This window comes from Zonotrichia leucophrys, chromosome 4, assembly GCF_028769735.1.
Source record: "Zonotrichia leucophrys gambelii isolate GWCS_2022_RI chromosome 4, RI_Zleu_2.0, whole genome shotgun sequence".
Classification (NCBI taxonomy): Eukaryota; Metazoa; Chordata; class Aves; order Passeriformes; family Passerellidae; genus Zonotrichia; species Zonotrichia leucophrys.
In genome coordinates, this window is record NC_088173.1 from 35737236 (window position 1) to 35760837 (window position 23602).

Consider the following 23602-nt stretch of genomic DNA (forward strand, 5'->3'; position numbering starts at 1 on the left):
CAGGCCACACTGCTGCCTAAGTGCAGAGGCACCAACATTTTTATAAAAAAGCCTGCAGCATTTATTCCTGCTCGTCTTTTACAACGTGCAGATGTTGCCCTGCAGATGTGTTGGGGGAATGGAAGGATAAATCCCAGCAGACCAGCACACCTGAGTGTGCAGGAGGCACACAGTGCCCAAAGGTGACAGTCACTCTGCCAAGCATGAATGTGGGCAGGAGTGAATGGGTGCAAGGAGTGATTTTCTAACTTCAGTCACAGTTGCTGGAAGGTGCAGCATAAATAGAGAATAAGAGTGGAATCAACCCATTGAAAAGCCAAACTTCAGCCTATCATTAACACCAAACTGCTTGGTCATTTTGGAGAGGACTTTGCAGAACCTGTTGTCTGTGCAACAATATTTTGGAAGCTTGACAATGTAACCTGCCATCTTCTTAACCTTTCTAGTCATATAATGCAGACATTCCTTTTGCTCCTCGTGTCCTTCACGTGCTGTGAGCCAGGTTCTCCCTGGGCACAAACAGCTGGCACCAGCTGATAGCTGGGGCTGCACATGCTCCCCTGCTCATCTACTGCACTGAAACAAAGAGATGACAGAGAGAACCAGGGCAGTTCATTATTCACATGAATGGACCTGAACTTGGATTTTGAAAATTAGGTAAATTTGAAAATTAGGTTAAATTGATGGTAACCACTGCACAGGCAATTATTTGTCTATCCACATGGATTTACTTTGACTGTATCCAATTCCAGGTTTCCAACTATTTCTGTGAATGTTGTAGTGAGCAAACTACCAGGCAAGAGTATGTGCTTAAACACACAGATATTGCAGAATACTAAGGTGGAATTTGGTGTTGTGAAGAGGAATATTCTCTGGAAATCTCATTTTAGAAAGAATCAGGCCCATCCTATCTAGAAAAACAAAGATAGGCTATGATTTGTCTGTCAAAAGGATATATATCAAAACATATCTCAAACTGCACATTAGGCTCGCTTGAAATTTATGAAGCATCCACAGGGATGGTAAGAGACAAGATTTTATTCCCAATGGCTAACTCTCAGCTCTGCTGCTTCTCAGAAATTGGTTTTCATTGCTGTTTTCCCATCACTTAAATGGGGATGAGAGCACTCACCTTCATCTTTAAATTGCTCTGATCTCTACCAGACAAAAAAGTTCTGTATCACAAATCAACAGCAGTAACAGCCAGCTCAGTTACACGAGTGACAAAGACTGATTAACTCATGAGCAGGAAAAAAGGGCTGCAGTTGACAATGCGCCTTGTCACTGACCAGAGGTCTGCTTGAGCAGCTCAGTGCACTGAGAAGGAGCCTAAACTCCCAGAACAGCTGTTGAACCCACTGGCCAACCACTTGTGCTGGATGCAGGGATTTGCACACAGAAAGAGAGTGCATAAGTGCACATGTGGTAAATTCACATCCCAGCTGATGCAGCCTCACCATCTTCATGCACATGAAGACCTCATGCTGCCAGTTTCTTACCCAAGGAATCAGAATATTTTAAGTTAAAAGGGACCCACCAGGATCACCTAAGTCAAACCCTTGGCCCTCCACACATCAGCCCCAAATATCACACCATGTGTCTTGGGGCATTATCCAGGTACTTCTTGGAGTCTGTCAGGATGCTGCTGTGACCATATCCCTGAGGAGCCTGCTCCGGTGACCAACCATTCTCTGGGTGAAGAACCTTCTCCTAATATCCAGCCTAAACTTTCCCTGACACAACTTCAGGCCGTTCCCTTGGGTCCTGTCACTGGTCACCAGAGGATCAGTTCCCTCTTCTTCGCCTCCTTCCAAGGCAACTCAACACATTTTAATATGTGGAAATCAGGACCAGGAAAATCTAAGTGATGCTGAAAAGAGTGATGGATCCTGCTCCCAAACCACAATGTGGGAAGCCACATTTCAGCCCCCTGAAAGCATTAGGTCAGCAGCGAAAGGAAACTCCCATCACTACATATGCTAGATGGACCCAAAAACTAGGATATGGGTTCCGTGGAGAAGAATTACCTGATCATGGACAAGTTGGCTGCATGTTGTGGCATGTGATCTGACTTGATATGAAGCAGTATGAGGTGTCTGATCCCAGAGCTCAGTCAGAGAAGACAGAGCTACAGGGTGAAAACCAGCACCATGCCCAAAGCAAACCGATTATTCCTGCGGGAAGCAGTGCAATGCCATGCACAGTCCTCAAGATCTAAGCCTGCTAATACATCTTCACATGTCAAGGGTCTCAGGGCTCTCTAGATCTATGGCAGCACTGCTAGGAGACCTCAGCTTTGCATCAAGCTCTGGCAGCAGAGCAGACAACACCAGCCTGGGGCTTCTGAGTACCACAATGCACTGTACAGCCTACAAATGCTATAAATCACTTGGATGCTTTGGATGGGTAAGAGTTTTCTCACCCACAATCTTTCTAAAACCAACTTCCTGACCACTGGAAGCCATTAAACACTCCATAACATCTCAAATTAACTGTAACAGTGTGTTCAAGGGCTAGTTTGGATAACTAAAGTACTTTTCCTCTCCGTACTGTGTAGGGAAAATGTTTCTTTCTGTGTTTTCTCAGATTGATGCAGGTCCACTGAATGGCCCTATTCTTCCAAATAATGGTTGCCTTTACCTCAGCTCTTTAGGTAAATTTTCATGACTGAGCAATTCCTCCTCTGCTCAGAAGGGGCTCTGCTATCTTTTCAAAGTACTTCACATTTCCAACTGTGAACAAAGCATGTTCTAACATTTAAATTATTTAACTCAATGATCTGGTTCACTTCAGTTTATCCCACTTGTGCCTGTGAATACACACTGCATATAAAATGTCCTTCCTGTACCCAAGTCAGAGATTCTGGCAATGAACCCCCCTGTAACTGTGAGCTTTTGTCACATGTCGGTCAGAAGCAGGAGGGGAACATGTGCCAAGCACCATCAGAAAGTTGGTAATTTGTAACTGCAACTGCTACCTCTTGTCTTCAATTCAATTGCAACCTAAAGATTTCTTTTTCTCCTTTGCCAAGTGTCCCTGTTAGTTCTGATAATTATAGTGAATACTTCCTAAAAAATAAGCCACCTACACAAATCTGCCCTCAAAATAAATGCTGGGAACACATTATAACATGTCCCTGTCACTTCATGGGTATCTGTATCATCACTAGATTTATGTTCTAATGCTACATTATTACCTATTACCATAGTTGTTAAAACCTTACTTTTCATGCTAATGAAAATGATGAAAGACAGGGGGTTTGACATAAATACTGTAATAAGAACCATATTAATGTGACAGACGATTGCTCCTCTGTGACAGACTATGAAATCCTGTGCAAGAGTTACAGAAGGTTCATTTACATGTCTGCTCATCTGTCTCTCCCTACAGGGAAGCAAGGGACTCATGCTGAACAGAATGAGAATCAGAGGATGGCAAAAAGGCACAAATGGTCATCCTAAAAAGAAATGCATCCCAAGGCATATTTTTCCTTTCTCAGGTGACCATAAGCAAAAATGTAAATTACAGGACCTAAGGTCAGACACCTAAGACCTCTTTTCAGGCATGTAATTACATTTCTCCAGGCAAAACTTCCAAAATTTAGGACAGAAGCAGCACTGCCAGTGAAATGGGATTTGTGCTCCTAATTCTGTTTCCAAGTTGCAGCATTTTTCTTCCACTAATTTGACACAAGCGCTACCACTCCAATTCTTCCCACAGTTTCAGAGGTTGCATGTATGTTCTCCTTCTGAGGAATATGTGCTTACTATCCACAGAGAGAGAGCTGGGTAACAGGCAGAAAGGGAGCCAAGGCAGTTTTATATTCCCAAGCACAGATGATCAGGAGCAGGGCACTGAAAAGCAAAGTGCAACCACCCACTGGCCATCTGCCTCCCGGAGCACTGGGTTTAGTCACAGAACACACACAAAGATCATCATGCCCTACACCAGCGACTCCCTTTTGCTGATCACACTCATGTTTTTTGGTCAGTTGTGTCCCCACACTGATTTCAGCCCAACCACTTACTTGGATTTGAAGATTATAGTTTTATTCCAGCTCACAGTGCTCCTGGATCTGCTAACACCACAGTAACTGTGACATTGGTGCTAAATTCATACTACCCCATCAGGAGACAACAATTCTCCCTATCCATTCAAAAAACCCCCAAAAATAAAAATCCAACACTCCATAAATTAAAGACAATAATAATCCAGAGTTCCTTCTATTTGCTGTCCACTAGTGAAGCATTTTAGTTACAGAAACACTTATTTTCTTTTTAGAGCATCTCTCCTTGCAAAGGGAAAGAAAATAGCAATCACATAGATAATTTATTATTAAAACTCTCATTTACTGATAACATGCAGACCAAGATTGCTTTTCCTATTTTTAACAAAGTAAACATGGTATCTGTTAGAGGAACTCTCTGAAGGCTCTTTGTCTTTTCACATCTTTGCTGTCTCTCTATTCCCTCTTGCTTAATTTAGATTACCTTACTCCAAACTTGACCATATTAGCATACTTTTCTACACTTCAAATGTTTGTTTGTTTGTTCTTTGGTCCTCCTTGGGCAAGTGGCTAGGACTGATTTCTAATTCATTTTGAAAGGTGAATTTACTATTTTCCTCAGTGAGAAACGTAACTAGAAAAATTTTAAAAAATAATTAAAAAAAGGTTTTCTTTCATCTGTTTCTTATCCTTGAAAAAACAAATGAAGTGAAATTTCTAAGGCTGATTGTGGCATCACCTTTCACTCTACAGTTTAGCACATTTTGCTTTAGCAGCAGTTCAAAAGATCACTATCCTACATCTGATGCCTTCTGCTCGCTACAAATATCTGCAGTACAGCAAGAAGTTAAAAACATTAAAATATTGCAGCACACAGGAACCCCCAGACCCCATAAAATCCACACTAGCATGCTTAAGCTGAAACAGCATCACAGAAAATTCCCACATTCCATTTTCTGTGAGTATGTGAGAATTTAACATGATCAGTTAAAGCTGAAATTTAAGCTTTTCTAGTTTTCATCTACTTTCAACCAAATGTGTCTGTATTTTAAAGCTTTCCTCTGCAGGGTGGCAGGTCTGAAATTTCAATGTGAAAAGGGGCAGAGGCAAAATATTTAGCAATAAACTAGCAGCCTCTGAGGTTCTAGCAAAACCCTCAAAAATATCACTGCAGTTATGAGATGCCATACATTGGTAAACAGTGAGAGACAGAAATTGGCCCCAAAACTGTCAGAAAAAGATGGGTTTTTTTCCTGTATGGCTTACTAGCACAATCTGCATGAAATCAGGTAGGAAAGCCTAATACCAAGGGCCTGCTCTTTACACCAAGTGTGCAGCAACTCTGTCATGAAGCAAGGATGGAAACTGAGTTTTGAAAATGCTTGCTCAAGGTCACAGAGAACACCCTCACATTTTTCACCCATCTCATTGTGCAGTGTTTAACCCATCAGGCCATGTGCCCTGCAAAAGGAGTTGTGTTGATTGTGTTAAATATTGTATTTGTGTGGCACCTTTGTTTCCAGTCCATTTTTTCTGAGTACAGAAGAGACTGTCTTTCATGTCATGAGCTTCCCTCCTCTGTGGGATGCTGCAAAGTCAGCAAGCCTTGATAAAGCTCTGAAGTAAGGACCTTTGCATGACTGCAGGGTTAGTTTGGGACTCCTGACTCTTGTGCACTGGGGAACGGAGCCCTGACAATGATTTATTTGTCAGTGCACTACACTGACAGCCAAATCAGACAGGGAGCAAGTAAGAAATAAAAGGGTAGAGTGAAAATATTTGGGATTGAAATTGTTCTGAAAATTCCTCATAAAAAAAAATCAATTACAACAAAAAAAAAATATGTTGTGTAGTGGCTAAGGCTACGTACACTGGCCTACAGCAAGGAGCAAAGTCATTTATCTTCAAGACAGTGATCACAGAAAAAAATAGGAGTGCCCTTTCTTTTTCCCCACTTGAAAACCATAAGCAAATTGAGTTGCTAATTTGATTTCACAACTTCCAAGAAAACACTTCAATTACTGGCCCTATAAGTTTGTGATACCAATTTTAAAGCAGCTTCCAAGGCTCCCTTCTCAGACAAATTGAGTCATGAGTTTAAAATTACAACTCAAAAAACCAAACCAAAACCAAACAAAAAACAACCCAAAACAAATAAGAACCCAACCACCTCAACAAAACCTAACTGAAAAATAACTTCAGAAAATAGCAGAGAGGAAAACTGGGGCCACTGCAGACTGAGGCTCAGCTGCTCTGAAATATTTAACAAAGCACTTTCTCAATTTTCAACCATTCTGTGAGCCAACAACCCTTTCTGGGAAGGTACTGACTGCTCTTTCAGACACAGATCTGACTCTCTGCTTATACAGATGGGGAAATAGTGGCTGCTTTCACCCTCTGGAAAATTAGCAATAATAGAAAACCTCTTGTCTTTGTGGGAGAAGCAACCCAGGCAATGTGACTTGTTGCAGACTTCATCTCTAAATGTCTTTTCAGTGTTTTCACCCTTACTGCTGAACCAAGCATGTGAAGGATGTTTCTGCTCCAGTCAGCACATTGCACGTCTCTGCCAAACCTCTTAACTCCTGCTAGCCCCCTGCTTACAGTCTGGAGCTCTTTAGAAAGAAAAAGAACTCTGAATAACGATGTTCTGATTTTTTTAAAAGCAAAATATGGGTTCTCAAAAACTAATAGTACTTACTAGGAGCTTTACACTATTTAACTTAGAAAAAAAGTTGTCTTCTTAATTTTCAAGCAAAAGACTTACAATGTGTAACTCAATGCAGCAGTTTCTACTTCTCATTACAGTTCTTCTTAAGTTAAAAGTTCAAATACCAACAGTGTTTATCCTTCCCAAGCACAGGAGCTTAAGGCAGAAGTGACCCATGAAAGAACCTTAAATGAGGTTTTGCCCTGAAAAACAGTCACATATAATCAGGATCTTCTTATTGAACAAATTGGCTCACATCATGTATTCAGACACACCTGCTCATTTCATTATGAAAAACTGATTTTTAATCAGTATTCTCTGAAAACTATTGGCACAACTCCCTGGGAATGAACTACATAGTCTTTCATGGAATCACACAAAATCCTTTGCATTTTTCTATCCATCTTTTTGCTGCTGACTGTAAGTATCCTAAAATTACAAGTTAGGCTGTAAAATTAGGAAACTCGCTTCACGAAAAACCAATGGAATGAAAAGCCCACACAATAACAACAACCCTAACAAAAACAAATAAACTTCCCAGTTTCCCAACACTCAGCTCCATCTCTTACAACTATGAAAGTTCAATATTTCTTCATGAAGAACAAACCAATTTTAAAGGTGCTGAGAAAAGAAAGAAGCAAAGAAGTAAAGCCCTTCTTTCTTACATTTTTTCCTTTTTAAAAATCTTTATGTTCAATAACAGGTGATTTCCAAGCATCTCTTTGGAGGCTGCAGACTTTGGTGATGTGATTCAGAAAGACAAGAAAATGGATAATAATTTGTATAGACTCTATGGCAGAAGAACCATGATAAATCCATGAGAGAGGGGAACACCATGCTCAGAGCAGTGCATCCCCAAGGAGGCCTGATCCCCAAAGAGAATCTGCTGATTCTGAAGCTACATGTGAGTGTGGCACTAAACAAGTAACTTTCAAAGCACAGGCACTTTTGGTGAAGGAAAACCAGCTCCTGTGATGTTGCCTATGAAAATCCATGAGCTAAGATAACTCCTGTAGGTAAAGGACTTGCTCTGGTATTTCCCACCTACAATATTTCCAGCCTTAAATGATGCTGCAGAGACAATCAGGTCTGAGCTCAGCATTCCACCAAAGTATAGTGCCTAAAATAGTAGGCCAGGCATTATATACCCAGCAGACCATGGAGAAGAAGCAGCATCTCCACAGGGTCTACTGGCTTTCAAGTGGCATCTGAATACTTTCCTCCCTGCTGTGAACAGCAGACCTGGAAAGAAAGCAAGGTGGGATGGCTCCAAGCCTCATTGCCCTATAAACGCAATTTGTAGTAAATTCTACTGAAATAAACACACCCAGGAGCTGTGTTACCTTTTACAGTAGTTTTTTTCTGTGCATGGAAATACTGTAAAATAAACCTTTTTTGATTAGAAAACCGTTTATATAAAATTACTATGTTTATATCCAGGTCATGACAGAATAATGCATTTGACTAAAATAGTTACAGTAAATTTTTACACTATAAAACGTTCTGCATATCAGAAGAACTGTAAGTTTCCTCCCTTTCATATTTGTGAATGTCAGTGTGGAAGCTAAAAAGCAAGCAATCTGAGCAGATGTGGTGTTGATCGGGCTCTGCTCATTCTACAATTTCACACTTTGCTATCCTAAGTCAGCTGGGAGCCTAAAGAAACAGCCTTAAAGCTGAAATTCCTTCAGCATGCAGGTGTATGGCATGTGGGATGTACAGTTCTTGTGTCACGTTTATTTTTTTCCTTTTCTTTAAATAGCAAAGTGTTTGTAATATGTACACACACACACAGAGAAAAGCCCAAAGAGATGCAAACCCTTGATGAGCAATATGAAATAATTTCTGTCCAAAGGATCAATGAGCAATTTCAGTCAGCCTCACACAAAAATGAGAAAAAAGTGTAGTCCCACCGAGTAGAAATATGGAAATATCCCTGCTACTGGTGAAATAACTGCAACAATACTCTTTCCAGGCAGCAACACAGCTTTCACATGACACTTCAGAATTTTAATAAAGATAAGCATAGTTAACCTGCACAACAATTTACATTACATGTACCTAAACTTTCCAACACACAGTCTGATTGCCCAGTGCTGTCACTACAAAAATGTAGCACATGAACTTACTGCACTCTGATAAATGTGGCCACAGAACATTTGGAAAATTCCAGAAAAGTGATTTCTTGTCAGGATTCTTAGGTTGGCACTGCACTGATGGGAGTTTACAACTACCAGACAAGCAGAGATGGTGTAGACATGGTGCTCACCTCATTTCTAATTATTAGGGCATTTTGGTGACCTGTCTCATTTGCTTCCAATAAGCTAGAGGGAAATAAATAGAAACAGACTTCAAAAAATCCCAGAATATTAAAATCACTGTTAAATTATTCACTGCATCAAATGAGATGATGTGTCAGAATAAAATCTGTGAAAACTGTACTTTGGTTTGGAAAGCATTACTATTGTAGGGTTAAGGAGGAATTCTCTATCTTAACATTTAATTAAAATTAATGGGAAATGTTTAATTAAATTAAGAAACGTGAGAGAATTCCCTTAGGCAACAAGATCTGTGATTACAGTGTTGCAGTAAGACTAAACAAGGTTTAACAAACTGCAGGGCACGCAGGGCCAAAGCCTCTGGACTATTTTTAACATGTTATAGAACATTGGTAATTACAAATAGGAAGTGTTAAATATACTCATGCCAGGTTCACATGGGGAATCGCATTGAACAGCTTCTGCTACTACGGGGTGATGCTCACTCAGTTTTAGGAAAACACCCACCCACATCATCAGCATCTGGATTCAGACTTGGGAGACTGGAATTCCTACTAAGACCCTGGGAGCAGGCTTGACATTACTATGAACAAAACAGATCCAAAGAGAGAGTCCACCAGCTTCCCAACACTCAGATTCATCTCTTACAACTATGAAGGTTCTATATTTCAAATTTATGATTCCCTACAGTGAAGACTATACGTGCATTAGAGGTAAAAATGCCTAATATCGGTGGAACGGAAAGCAAATTGTGAAATGTTTATAAAGCAGTTTAAAATCTAAAATCTAGATCAGTTATTAAAGAAAAAACATAAAAAAGCATAAGCAAGCGCATTATAAACAGATGGATATATAACAAAATCAACAGCAAACAGAAAATTTACAGATCAAAATATCTGATCAAAAACTTCTTGCATTCTCCTTTGGTCAAGTAGGTAAGTTTCCCCTGACATAAGCTGATAGAACCTCACTAACACTACAGCTTTCTGTCCTCAAGTCCTGTGGATCCCATACAGACCCAATGTCATCTCATCTTCACCCCGGTACATGTTGAAATCACCTGGAAGCCACTAATTTTTGTGATGACCAAAACCACCACGATGTAAAATACCCAACCCAAACAAAAATATATATCTGAAACCTAAGCAAAACATTTACCCAGGTAAATACACATTTAGCACAGAGATGATCAAAGATTTGTATCCCACTGAAACACTGTACAAATGAGTGCTCTACAAACTAGGGAAGTATTGCCGAGCAAAGCTATAGCTATGAATCCCTTGATCCATTAAGGGCAATCATTCACCTCTCCTTTCACCAGAATTCTGCCTTCTCTGTCCTTTCACAAGTACTCATAAATCACCATAACACCAAACAAAACCCTGCTGCACTAAATGCAAAGATAACAAAAGGAAAAGCATTTTAATGAGACCCATAATTATGCTGTAGTGTAAAATTCCTGAAAATTCTTTCAATTATTTTCCATTCGCTCATCTTCCTCCTGTGGTCTGTTTGGGGCTTGGATTTGGTTGTTTTGGCTGCTTCCCCTAAACAGTCTGCTGGAAGGGCCTCCCAGCTCTGGAAACTACATCCTTTTGATACAGGAACCTATTTAGCACCTTAGCACGAAGTGCTAAGGTCAGCTGACAGTGCACGAAGGCACCTTACTCAAATGGAAAAAAATGAGTTCCAGTTAGTTCCTTTTGGACGGATAAATACAGGTGAAGCATGTGGAATATCTGAAAAAAATTGTAAAGTGTGTTTGATTATCTAGTTCTGTGTTCTTTTTTCCACCTCCTCCTCTGATTTCCTACCTGCTTGGTTTTTTCTTCCTTCAGTGCAGTATGTAAATGAAAGAGATGTTAAAGCAGTAAGGCTACATTCAGCTTTCAAAAGTACTTCACTTAAAAAGTGGTAGATTGTCTATGCAGGGGAAAAATATCTATCATCTTTAAACAAGAATTTGCAATCATTGTCTCTGGTTAAAACCTTACACTGAAGAGTTACTTGAATGTACAATAAGCAGGTACAGTTATTTTGTAACAATAAGAAGAAGGAGAATTAAATTTAATGTCTGCCTCCAGCAAAAAGATCCTGAAGTAGCACCATTTTCTGCAGAATTACAACAGTTGCAGAACAAACTCTGCTACTCTAAAGAACAGATTTGCTTTTTTTCTTTTTAAATAAAAACATAATCATTTGTGTTCTTCACCTGGACACAGGTATTCTTCATTCTTTTGTTCTCACTCTAGACCACATTCAAATAGGAGGAAAAGTACAAATGCCTCTTGAACTTGGGACAACAGGTTATCAAGATCACAGAATGTCCTGCTGGATTTGAGCATGCAGTAATACTTGAACGACAAACTCACTTCACCCTCAGAAACTCTCTTTTAGCTATAAAGTCCGAGGAGCAAAAAAAAAACCAAAAAAAAACCTAAAACAAAACAACCCAAAAAAACCCCACCCAACCAAAAAACCAAAACCCAAAAAGCCAAAACAAAAACCATATTAGCAGGCCCATCAAGACCATCCACAAGGATGTTTGGTACCTCCAGGTCCTTTGAGTTTGTAGGATCTCATCAGAACACACTGCACAGGGTAGCTTTGTCAAATCATCACTTACCTTAAGTCAGACACTGTTCAAACATTACAGCTAGGCCCCCAAAGCACTCCTGTCTAGATCAGGGGTACCCTGTGTGTTTTTAGGGTGCAGTCAGACCCCCCCTGACTCAGTGCAGGGTTACATAACACGTAAAGCAGAACAAATTCTCCACAGGTTTCCACAGCACAGACCTGAGTTTGCTGCCATCGCTTTTGGCAGCCTTCTTTTTGACTCGTGCATTCCACCATCCCATTTTGTGACTTGCAAAATAACCTCCCACCAATACATAAACAGCCATGGTTTGTGCAAGAATTGTGTGCAATAAATTTTCAGCCTCCATGTCTGTCCTGCCTTTGGTGCCTACATGCCCTAGCTAAATGTTAGTTTTGAGACACTGTGCCAAAACTTATGGAACTGATAAATTATTCTACTGAAACAGCATAAGACAGGTATGCTGTCCTGATGGTTCAGGATACCTTTGGGGCACTGTGCTGGCTAGAGAACCATGACTTAGTCTCAGCTTTGAACTAATTTCATATCATCTCCCCTGCATTAGTGGGAATCAAATGTACTTATTGTTCCAGCTATAACCAAGGAGAACTGCTGCTACTTCTTGTCACACAAACACTAAACTCTAAGTCATGGTAGAATCTGTTCCAAACACACCTCTCATTTAAAATGCTCTTATATTTCTATCCCTATTAATAGGGATCAGATTTATAGATGGGTGGGGTTTTGTCTCATGGCAGTGTGGGGCTCCTGAAAAGACAGGAGAAAGCAGCAGCATCTTTGTAAGAGGAGAGGTCTGTGCCTTGCCTCATAAAACCTTGGGTTCCTAAAGCATTAACTTTCTTTGACAGCGTATTTCCGGTTTGCGCAGCTTTAAGCTTAACTGTCTGTCAGAAAATTATATAAATCTGATTGCCCCTGTCACAGCCAGATCTGCTTTAGCTCTCAACACTTCCCATAAATGATGTTACTTATGCTTTAGAGATGGAAGTGGTGCACTGGCAGTACAACCAGCATCTCATAATGGAGCCTGATGCAGCTCATGCCAGCTTTGCACAGCACGGCATTTCCTTGGGAACACAGTAACTGTGCAAAAGGCAGAAACAGACACCCAGAACTCAGGAGAGTGGACCTGGGTGGGGTCAGGAACCATGCAAAGCAGGAGGGAGAGGTTGCTGAAAGGCCCAATTTGGCCAGAGAAGTGTCGTTGTAAACCCAGAACAGCTCCATCTGCCTAAAAGGGGCAAATTCCTGGAGAGGGATCAGCTGGACTAAAGCACATTCCTGTGGTGGCCACGACACAAACCATGGCCTTTCCAGCTGCTAGGCCTAGAGAAGACCTCCACATGTTGGCTGGCACAATTTCTGCTCTGCAGCAGGATCAGACTGATGGAATATTTGTCTTTCCAGGTAAAGTCAAGGTATGCTCGAGCATGTACATAGATCACACTAGGAGTGTGCCTCCCCACTTTTTACAATGTTCTGCTCTGTATTGGCAGCTCTTGGATACAGGAACCACTCAGTACCTGGCCCTTGACTTCTTCCCCCATCCTCTTCACAAAAATAGAGCAAGGCTCCAGGAAGGTCCAATTAGCTCTCCTGCCTCTGAGCCAAATGTTTATACACATTCTCACAGAAAAGGTCTACAGCAGAGAACAGCCTTGTTCATGTTATAAAGACAGAGTCAAGAGGGGGAAAATAGCAAGACAAGATCTAGAGTAGATTCATGCAAAATTTTCCATGTTTTCCAAAACATACAACAAATGTTTCAATTGAGGTTCAAACTATTTCTTTTTTCCCCAATGAGATCTTAGGTCCTGTTGCACATATATGTTTTGACAGCCTTTAATGAAAGAACCAGATGTTACATTTCTACAGGGTCTTAAATATTACCTTATGTAGGCCCCACAAATCAAAAAATCTTGATAAAAACCTGATTGAGTGACATACATAGGCAGAATGATCAAATTCAAGACTTTTTGACTGATGAATCTGTTTGAATTTGTTTTGAGGTTTGTCTTGTCAGAGGGGCCATCACATAGGAGAAGTCTCCTTCAAACAAACAAGTTAGTGATGAGAATTGCCACACTGATAACCATTCTATGAAAGTTTCTTTCTAGGAATAAAAATAACATTCATTTTTATCACATGCTGTATCTTTTAGCATAATTTTCCATCTTTGAGCAATGACTTGAGTATAAAATAAAACTGCTAATTTGCTACACTTGAGTTTTTACTCTCACAACTGCCTTAAGCCATATCTGCTGAAGCCTGTATTTTGCATATTGGCATATGCAAGGTATTACTGTACTGGTTCTGAGGGCTGTAAGTGCTCAAAAATGGTTAAGGTTCCCCAGTGACAAGCAATACCACATGAATTCTCCACATGCTGGCAGAGCATCTGCTAAAACCAATTAGGTCATTACTCAACCTCTCAATTTTTTTCTTTAAGATGGGAGAAAAAAATATAAACCCTAAAAGTTTCCCATATTATTCCAATAAAGCCAACTCTTTTACCATATAAACCCAGTGAAATTATTGGAATGATGCCTGTCAACAAAACCTTTACATTAAAACAAGGATGAATAACATCAAGATGGCATGTAGGTGAGAAAATATTTCAACTCAAGACTACTCTACTCATTTTGAACAGGTTCTTGGACTCTTTTTAGGCTGTATTTAATCCTGTAAGTCCTAGTGCATTTGAGTGTAATAAAACTGAAACCTTGATTGTTATCTGCATCTCATTTCCCCACCTTAATTTTGGTCTAAAAATAATAGTTTAGAGCTCTAACAGCTCAAATATTTCCCCATTAGCACAAAGCTAATTCCTGAGCTCATTCCAGGGGCAATTAAGCTGGAAAAGCAATTAAGGTTTCAGAAATCCCTGACAGTGGGAAAGGTTCAACCTAATATGCAAAAGTACATGAAAACAAAACATATTTCAGGGTTATTAGAAGAATATGGCCTCAGACTGTGGTGAAGAGCTCACAAAAGCAGATTTATTAATAGCCTTGCTGTGGGAAGTGCGTTCCCACCTCAGGTGTCATGTAGGTCCTGGAAAGCAAACTGTCAGCTCAATGCAGAGTTAGCCCATGCCACAAGGTCAGCTGAGGAAATTTCTTGCTTGAGAGCAGCTCTCTGAAATGCCTGTGCATTGCCTAGATCATCCATTGAGCTCAAGCTGTGCAACCTGCCCAAGAGATCCTATCCTTTTGCAATGCTGCCCTACAGAGGTTCCCTTCTTCAAAAGACCTTGCTAATGGCACAATCTTCTGGTCCTCAGACCCATCATCATCATCTAAGCTACATCATATGAAAATTATGGGGTTTTGCCCATTCCTCCCACTCTTCCTTACTCACATGCTCCTCCCCCCTGAGGAGGATGAGATAGGAGGGTCTGGGAAGAAGACTGGAACAGAAATGGGTGGGGTTTACGTCAGAAAAGTCATCTGTATTCCAATAATCATCTGCATGATCTAAGAGTGGGAGCAGAAATATGAGGTCTACAGGAAAGTCCTTGGGCACCTCACACAAAAAGAACTATTTTTTTCCCCCCTGAAGTTTCTAACACCTACACACAAAATAATTGACCTTCAACCTCATGTAAACTTCCTCACCAGTCAGACTGAAGTAAATTTGAAGGCTGGAGTCAGTTAAAGCCCCTTTCCTTGAACCTTGCAGTCAGCCTGAACTTTCAAGGTAAACTGAGATGGCCACGTGAGTGAGCTTTTTTGAAAGTGTCAGTATTTCTCATTAGGAGCCAGACTAAGAAACCAGTGAAATATGCTCCACTCAGCACTTTTGCCCTTCTGTAGTAGGCTCCAGCCAGCTCCTGGAAGGGAAGATACAAACACCAACAAATCAAAACCAGAAAGACGAGAGCAGTTTTGGACTTCGGCTGCAAGTGGTGAAAGCGTTACAAAGCACAGGCAACAGAGGCATGTAGGATCAAGAATTCCTCATAATGAATTCTCAACACATCACAAAAATGAAGAGAGGAAGTTTACCCCAACCCAAATCACTCAGCAGTTCAGAAAAACCAAGTCTGTGTGAGAAAAGAAAAATACTTGCAAGAGCGGTGGTTGGTTTTGGTGATTTGATTCTTTGGGTTTTTTAATCAACAGAAGCAGTCCCAAATCCTAAAACCTTTGCTGTTGGTGTCAGTATTTGCTGGTGGTTCCCTCTGACCAGAAACTGACCCAGGCCAACCAATATTTTTCCTGGATGCCAAGCTGCAGCAATTTTCATATTGCTGATGCCGTATTCCTTTGCTGGCTCCAAGACTGCTAAAGGCCCCTCCAGAAGTAGGCAGTTATCATCTAAAAATAATCATTCCCAGCATGCATCCTTGAATTGAGCCATGTTACAGCACATGGCAGAGAAGGCAGATGCCATCTGTGAACCCAAGCCAGTTCATGCCAGCTGAGCCTCCAACAGAATTGCAACTCCCTGTCCCAAAACATGACACCCTGTACTGCAGGGTTCCCTTTGCAGCACTCATTATAAACAGTATTTAAAAACAGAAGAGAAAAGCTTATAGCCTAGATGATGGCATATAACAAATTAGTTGTGCTTTTCATCTTCTTGTTATATCTTTGCTAATTCAGGAATCTTTGCTCCTGGCACTGCTGTGCACAGATTTAAAACATTCAAGCACATGCATGTGCCATCTCTCCTCATCTTGTTTGCAGCTAAACTGCAGCTTGCCTTCCCATACCTATTAGCCTAAGAAATACAATCAGCAGGAAGGCACCTCCATGCTCTCCTCACAGGAATAAAGATGTTTGAACAGCTCCTGGGTATGCATGGGTGACCAAAAAGTGCAGATCGTGTTGTCACTTCTTGCTCAAGTCAGGTTCCATAGAAATGACTTGAATGAAGATGCCAGCCTGCTTGGCAAGGATAATAAAATTGATGAATAATGATACATCTTGTGTGATAGCAATTTCATTCACTGAACAGATTTGACAGTACAGTGAGGTTATTATGCATTATTTTTAGTACTAGAAATCAATAGCACTATTGTCCTTTTCAGTTCAATTTGATTTAGATGAAGCTCAGTGTGCAGAGAATAATGAGGAACACTGCCTCATATTAAATGGAAACAGAAATCATGTTCTTAGCAGGGTGTGTTTTATGATAAGGTGATTGTTCTGTGAACAGCTTCTTATTTCAATATTTTGGATGTTTAAATAGTGTGTGCTCGAGACAGATGGAAATCTTCTAGGCAATATATTTCCCCTGCACAAAGATGACAAATTCTTCTGTGAGGAGAGCTACTGTCAATATGGTTCTCAAAGACTTCCTGTGGAGATGGACACTGGACTCATGAGGGAGGAAGACTCGAATGGAGAATAATTTTGTCATGTGGGCATCTTTCCTAGCTTGAGTCTGAGTTCCTTGTTCTAGCAATGGCTTGGGGAGCCTGGGGCTTCCATCATGGGAATGAGTGCCCCAGTCTATCCTAGTGCCTCATACTCAGTGAAGAACTCGGCAAGCCTGTCATTTTATCTTACTGAAGAATGGATTTTTCATAAAATCTCTTAAATGTCAAACATTTTTTCAAGGCAGAAAAACTGCTTTCTCCTAATCAAGGGAAGCAGCAGGACAAATTTTCCTTAGAGAGCTCTGTCAGAGGACTTCAGTTTTCATCTGTTGATGCAAGCAGTTAAAAAGGTCACAATTCCTCCCTCCACAAAATAATGCAAGTTGCCTCCTTTTCTCTCATGAACAAAATAGATACAGTGTCTTTGTGCTGTAATGCTGGGTGACAAATTGCCCAATCATACCCAGATTTTCTGAAGTTCTAGAAGATTTACTTGTCTCCTACTCAGCCTTTGGTCCTGCCAGCTTTTGAAACTGCACTTGTGCTGTACAAAATTCTGCTCTGCATGAAAAACAGATGAATGAAAGGCCTCCTGGTGATGATTGCACTGATATGGCTTCTATTACATTAGGTATATTTATTAAATTAATTAAATGACAATAACAGCCCCCTGCCCCACTGTGCATTACTTCAGGGCTGACTTCCTAGGTAGATTTCCTGAAATTATTTCCGAGGTAGCTTCTCTACCTAAGTTTATAAAGATCCAAGGGAGCCTTCTGACATCTGAGGACATGTGGAAGAGTGGCAGGACAAGCAATGCTTCTGCCAGAAGCTAACTGGATGTGACATATCATGCCACATAAACAGGGTCACCCAACAACATGCATTGACCTGCTCTGCCCATGCAGCCCAGTCAAGTGGCAAGGGATGGCTCTAGTCCATAAGCTCTGCCAAGGACAGCGTGAGATGAGGGGATTTCCACAGACATTGAAAAAGCTGCAAAAGGAATAAAAGTTGTGGCCAGAGTTAAAACTAGGCTGGCACCTTGCATTCAGGGCTCCCCTGGAAGTGATTTAGAGTGAGCTGCAGCACTCATTTCTCATGTTAAACAAGCAGACCCCTTGTGCCAGTAGATGGCACTCAGTTAATGACCTTCACACACTTATCAGGGAATTCTGCAGTATTCTGCACAATTTCTGCAGTAAACACAGAGCCTGCAGCTCTTTCTGTCTGCTCTGGGGAAGAGGCAGCATTTTGTTGACAGGAGACACTCAGCTCCATCCTTCACTCCACACAGGATTGAAGTTCAGCTCCTCTCTATACTGTCCTAACCTGTGCTGGTTGATGATCCCACCCATTTGCAGCCCATTCCAAGGCACAGACAGGAGAATTCCCTGCTAACCAGCCACCCCCCTCCTCACATATCCATCTGCAGCACACAACTGATGCAGGACCATTTTGTCTTGAAGACAAACAGAAGGGTGGGTAGGGTGGACTTGAAGAAGTTGTACAACTACTGTTCAAAGGAGAAGGTGGCAACTTGCAGAGTAACTCTCTTCTAGACAAAAAAAAAAAAAAAAAAAATCACATCTGAAGAAAATCTTGGTTCTAAGAGCAAAGCAGGGTGCTGTAAGTTTTGAGTTACACATGGCCACCACTCAACAGCAGCACACCCTGAAACCTCCATCTCTCTTTTGCAAGAACCCAGGCCCCACACACCAGCAGGGCAACATCTTGGCAGGGCTCTTTCTTACTGGAATCCACAATCTACAACAAGATTTCAGTTCTGCCACACAGATTCAGAACAAAACAGCTGATCCTTTTGAAAACATGACACGTAGCCAGAGTCCTTCACTAAAAAAAAGCAAAAAAAAAAGCTTTGCCACAGACATACTCTTCAATAAAATTGTCAGTTCTACCAAGGCTTTTCTCAGACACTCAGCACACTGTTGAAGGACAACTTCATGGCAATTTTAATTCATTGGGATATTGAACTTGCAACATTATGATATTCTTGCTGACATCATCCTAATTAAGACCACTTTTTCCCTCCTAAGAGGCAGCCTTGACTATGGGCACCAGCGGATGCCTTCAAACAGAAGGCATTTCCTCTGAAAACAGCATTCTTGTGTCACAGAACAGCAGCCATCTCACTTGTTTGCTTACAACACCTTTCTCTTTTGGATTAGAAAGTAGCAAAGGATCCTCCTTCACTTTGATCCCATTTTGCCATAGTATCATGCTTTACTTTCGTGTTAAGTATGTAGGACAGGAAAAAAAAAAAACTAAAAAGGAAAAATGAAAGAAGGCTCTTGAAAAATAGGACACCGTGAGTGCCTCCACTGGAGTGAATATAAACTAGACACCCAGAGGCAAGAGGGGGTGACAGTTTCCACATGCTCATGCTTTCTTTTTGGTTATCCCAATAAATAGCCTCACTTTGATGTCCTTCCCAAGCTGAGGTGCCCAATAGCAGACTGCAAGCTGCATCTCATCAATTATGACAGCTAAATTCTCCTTTAAGGAATAGTCACAGAACTCAACTCAGGGCACACAGAGCTGAAATTCCAGATCTATCACAAAAGGATGAGACAATTTATTGATTTCTCAGTTTGGAAAAAGACAGCCCCCAACCAGAAAGCTGATTTTTCTCCATCAGAGACTGAAAACATTTGCTTCTGGTAGCTATAAAGCTTTCAAGTAATGAGGCTTCAGGCTGCATTACCAATCATAATCCATTAAATGGTATACTTAATATAGGATAAAAAATATACAGGCATTCAAAGGAAGTTTAACAAAAATCTAACCTATTCAGAGTAACTGAAATTCTGCTAAAGCTTTAATAAAGCTTGAATTTATTCAACCCAAGTCAGTGAAAAGCTACAAACAATGTTGTTTAGAGCAGGAATGAAGAACTTTTTCCATTAGACAGCAGGTGCCTATTCGAATTTTCCACTGCTGTGAATATATGATTTATGGTTGGAGTGACAGATTCAAAATTTGGCCTGGAGAGTGACTGCTGCACATGAATTCCACTTTGGAGAAGTAACTTCAAATTCTTAGTACTGGCAAAGGCTCTCCCCCTCCCTCAGTCTGCCTTCTGTGCATGTGTAAAATGCCCTCTAATGAGCACAGATTAGATCACAAGCTGAGCATGTCAACAGCAAAATTGTTGTGAAAAGGCAAATGTCTAAGACAGAAAAAGGAGGCAAGTCTCTGTGGTGCAAATCCTTATCCTTCTTCCCTGCTCTGCACTAGTTTTAGCACTGTGTCTACTTTTTGGAGCCATAATGCAAAAAAGCTCATCACCAATATCAAGCAATCCAAAATAAGTTATTTAAAAAGAGTTAGAAAACTTGCATAGAAATATGCATCTCTGCAGATATTTTAGTAAGAAGCTATTTTTTCATATGCATTTTTCCACAAACATAAGCATAAAAAATGATAAGCCAAAAAATTCGGACATTTTATACACAAACACTAAAAAAAAAAAAAACAAAAAACCCCAAAACCTCTGCATCTGCCCATAAGAACACAAGTGCTTGACCATACAGAAAAAGACAAATATAATTGGAACATCACTATCAAACATTGCAGTGGACCATGAGGCTGTTAAAAAAAACGAGTTGGCAAATACAAAGAAAACTGCTTCTGGCGTTCCAATAAGAACTTTGGATTCCAGAGCCCCTTTCTGGAGAAGTTACTTCTTTCTCCTGTGTAACTCTGTGGCTTTGTCTTTGAGATACATGAGGGCAGGGGCTCTGTAAACACAAGAGAGCACAAACCCCAGGTGTTTTTACAATTGCTTCTGCAGCTGTGCAAGCTGCACTGAAGTGGTTGGTCAAACCTCAAATTCTGGAGCAGTTTCAGCCTTATTTTCTCTAAGAGTTGCTTTTCACTTCTTACTTGCTATTGATTTTGAGTGACCTTAGTGTCCATTTGTGAAAGAGCAATGATGCTTCTCATCCCACACCCATTTGAAATGGCTGATATCAGCAGGCTTTATACAACTGTAAAGGAGATACATTGCTGGGAGCTTTTATTTGTGGATTTGTGCAGTCAACCAAGTGGCTTTTCATGGCTTCATAATGCCCCTCTCAAAAATTATTTGGGACTGTTTGGCTGTAAGAGCACATATGCTAAACAGCAGAGCAATTTGTATAGACCTCTGGGCAGTGTCAGAGTGATTTAAGAGTGCCTGGGTGCCACACAGAGCTGCTGCTGAGCAAATGGACCTTGATGGTGAATCTGGCTGCACTCTGGTTTTGGGAACCCCTTAGCTGCCCCTAAGGTATAACTGGGATAAAGATAGCTCTGTGCTCTCAGCAGCATTGTCTTTGGCCAAGCAGTATCCTATTTCCCTGCCTTCCCTCCAGTTTCAAGCAGCACCAAGCTGAGAGGGGCTGCTCCATCACCCACAGCTGGCACATCCAGCAACAGGGCAGCTCTAGGCAACAACTTCAGCTGAAGGAATCTGGGGCTTGTGGTGGTTTAACACCAACAAAGTACCACGCAGCTGCTTGCTCACTGTCCCCTCACATACACCTGTGGAGAGGAGAATCAGAAAGAAAAGGTAAATCTTATGGGGTGAGAAGAAAACCTTCACCACACTTTGCCCCACAATGGAAGCATATATAGGAGGGATAGCCCCTTTAAGTAGCTTGTAGGAGCACAATGAACCTTTTGGTTTAGTTCATGGAGCCCTTTAAATTATTCACTGAAATGTTTCTGCTCCCTGCCTTCACTGGCTGTAGGACACCAGCCCTAAATCCATACCTGACATGGGCAGTTCTGAAAATGTTCTGTTTGCTAAACTTTTCTAATGAATGGCTTATATCCTTTGTCCCACTGCAGAGTTTCTGGTACAGACAAACTTTTTCTCTTAGTATGTCAGGCCAAAAGCTTGGATAGTGAGTTTGTCTCAGAAACAACTGACTTGCAATCTTCTTTGCTGAAGGTTATTTGTACCTACTGAATGCAATGTCCATGTTGCAAAATTTGACAGATGAAACCTGTTATGTTGACTTTTTAAAATTAGTTTTCTAGAAGAGGTTGAGCAAGCAAAGAGGCACTTAAATTAGCACTTCACTGAGCTAATATACTACAATTTTACTGAGGTAATTAAAGACAGAACAATCTGACAATCACATTAAGGTCATGAGTAAAATCAAATCAATACATCAAGAAGTTCAAGTGATGAAATTATCAACAGATCAGGATGTAAAATCTAACAACACATACAGGCAGCAAGGGCTAACTTTTTTGTTCGAACCTTCCTTGGAAGAGGGCATAAAAATTTCTTCCTAGTTTGAAGCCTAAACTCCATTTACAGCATGAAGTTCACTGACCTGATTGAGGAAAAGCAAAGATTGAGGGTGTTTATGTCCTACAACATGACTTCAACGTCAGTCTGGTCTAAAGTTCTTGCAAGCAGCTTTAAGCAAGCACCATGTTTTAGCCACTTTTCTGCCTTCTCTCATTCCCTGAACTGAATCCAGGAAGTGTTTTAGAGTGCTGCATCCTTGTGGATGGACTCTTTTATAATTCTAGCAAAGCCATGAGCTCCACTAAACTCATCCAGACAATTGCAAAGAACATCACTGATAAAAGAATGACCATACTCTGACTTCTACTATATGTCAGAACAATTTCTCTCTACCTTAACAACTGACTTCTTGTCCTGTCTGTGGCCTGCCAGACATATGTCCCTGACTAAAATATGCTTTGGAAAATATCTAGGAGGAGTTCTCTTAAATACACCCCTCTATGCTGGGAAGTTCTGCAACCTCCTACTCAATCTCTCCTCTCTTCTTCCCTAAGGGATCAAGATAATTTTAGGGCTACATTCATTTTATCATCTTCTGATGCATGGGATAGACTGTCCATTCTTTCCAATAAAAGTGAAGGATAATTATTTTCTTCTTTTGTACCACAACAAAATATTTTAAGCCGCACACAGTGCAGTTTCCAAGCAAAGGGTATGATAGCTGATAGTTACCACAGAAGTAAAAGTAAAACCTTGCTAGCACTGAAAGCTTTGATTTATCAATTTTACTCCTTGCTTGCCTGTGCATCACTGACATGATTTTCATATCCTTGCCTTCCTTTCTCAGAAGTAACAAAAAGCCTTGCAACCACCACAGCCCTGCAGTACTGATGCCCTGCACCACTGCAGGCATAAAGGCATTCATTGCTTTGCACCAACTCGAGATGCCAAGTCAAGACACCAAATAAGCCTCCGTGAAAATGAAGGGGATGGACTTCTGCAGCTATTTTCTTGTGAGAAGGAAGAAAGAGGGACCATAGAAGAGTGTGTTGATGAAGGGGGTGTTTGTCTGTCCTGGTCATTCTGGTCATCTCCTTCTTATAACCCATGATTAATAAATAAGGTACAAAGCTGTTTGAAAGTAGTTCACAGAAGAAACAATAGATTAGGTAAGACCAGTGTGCCCACAAGTCCAACATCTTGTGTCTGATAATGACCAGTCACAAGATACTCAGAGGAAACTGAAGAAATACTGCTGTAGACAAGTTTGGCTAAATTTATATTCTGTAAAAACCCTCCTTTTTATCCCAAGTTATTTTTTTAACCTTGAAGTGCAAGGTCAAGTAAGTCTTCCATGATTAATTCTGCACTGCTCATAAACTTTTCATTTTTAGGACT

At 40.8% G+C, this 23602-nt stretch overlaps 1 long non-coding RNA gene across 3 annotated transcripts in view; it reads right to left on the reverse strand.

The window, feature by feature from the left end:
* LOC135447392 (uncharacterized) overlaps nt 1–23602 on the reverse strand; it is a 240880-nt gene that overhangs the window by 21760 nt on the left and 195518 nt on the right. The window contains exon 5 of one of the 3 annotated variants that reach the window (XR_010440091.1): nt 20561–21483. The exons of the other annotated variants lie outside the window; for them this stretch is intronic. This is a non-coding gene — a long non-coding RNA (uncharacterized LOC135447392). Of the gene's footprint in view, nt 1–20560; nt 21484–23602 lie in introns of those variants that run through there. 3 annotated transcript variants of the gene reach the window in all.